The sequence below is a fragment of the Crocuta crocuta genome, unplaced genomic scaffold (genome assembly GCF_008692635.1).
Source record: "Crocuta crocuta isolate KB4526 unplaced genomic scaffold, BGI_CrCroc_1.0 scaffold352, whole genome shotgun sequence".
In the NCBI taxonomy this organism is placed as follows: domain Eukaryota; kingdom Metazoa; phylum Chordata; class Mammalia; order Carnivora; family Hyaenidae; genus Crocuta; species Crocuta crocuta.
In genome coordinates, this window is record NW_027532169.1 from 2,942,039 (window position 1) to 2,943,087 (window position 1,049).

Consider the following 1,049-nt stretch of genomic DNA (forward strand, 5'->3'; position numbering starts at 1 on the left):
GAAAGAGAGAGAGTGTGTGAGCAGGGGAGGGTCAGAGAGAGAGGGAGACACAGAATCTGAAGCAGGCTCCAGGCTTTGAGCTAGCTGTCAGCACAGAGCCCGACGCGGGGCTCGAACCCACGAACTGTGAGATCATGACCTGAGCCGAAGCTGGACGCTTAACTGACTGAGCCACCCAGGTGGCCCCCCCCCCCCCCCCCGNCCCCACCCCCCACCAGTTTTCTTTAGATATCTATATGGCAGTGGAAAACGCTGGAGGCCTCCAAAGCTCCTGCCTGCACCCCAGACGATACAACATCACAACGAAAAGCAGCCCCCCTCCCCCCGCCTCCCAACCATGCTGAAGTCTAAGACCCCTTCCTTCCCGCAGTTCCAAGGAGAGTTCTCATCCAAGGACTGAGGTCCTGGACCCCTGCCTCTCTCCACAAACTCCAGACACCAGCAGAGCCTTGGTACTCCCAAGCGAAGAGCCAGAACCTTCCAGGAGACAAGCCCCAGGTTGCCATCTGGTGGTAATTCCCCGGGGAAGAGATCTGCCCAGGTGACCTCCAGGTCAGGCTTCTTTAAATAGCCCCAAATTGCCTTTGACACCAGCAACCTGGGGTCGCCCGCTGGGGGAGGAAGACCCAAGGCTTTGAAGGCCACACCCCCCGATGGCACTACCTTGAAGCCACTTCTGGGGGCCAGCCTTCCAGCTGTGCAACAGCCGTCTACAGGCGTTCCTAAGGGGTAGCTACAGCAGGGTCTCCAGGAGGGGCAGGGAAGGGGTGAAGGAAGCGGGGCTGGGCCCTCCCTTAGACGCGCCCAGCTGTTTTCTTTTACAAAACACCAGACCCCTGCCTCCCCCCCACCACACACACACACACACACACAAGTCTCTGTAGATCTCAGAGCGGAGCCATTATTGTGCAGGCTGATCTGGTGGCGAAGCCTGGGAACACAGCTCCCAGGAGATCCGCACGCATCCGCGCCCACGGAGCAGACAGACGGGACCTACAGGTGTCTGGGCCCCGTTTGGAACCTGGCATCGCTCGTGGCATCAGGTCAAG

At 59.7% G+C, this 1,049-nt stretch overlaps 1 long non-coding RNA gene across 1 annotated transcript in view; it reads left to right on the forward strand.

Moving 5' to 3' along the window:
- Positions 1 to 926: 926 nt before the first annotated feature.
- LOC144242126 (uncharacterized) overlaps positions 927 to 1,049 on the forward strand; it is a 2,550-nt gene continuing 2,427 nt past the window's right edge. The window contains exon 1 of the long non-coding RNA XR_013338300.1: positions 927 to 1,043. This is a non-coding gene — a long non-coding RNA (uncharacterized LOC144242126). The remainder of the gene's footprint in view (positions 1,044 to 1,049) is intronic.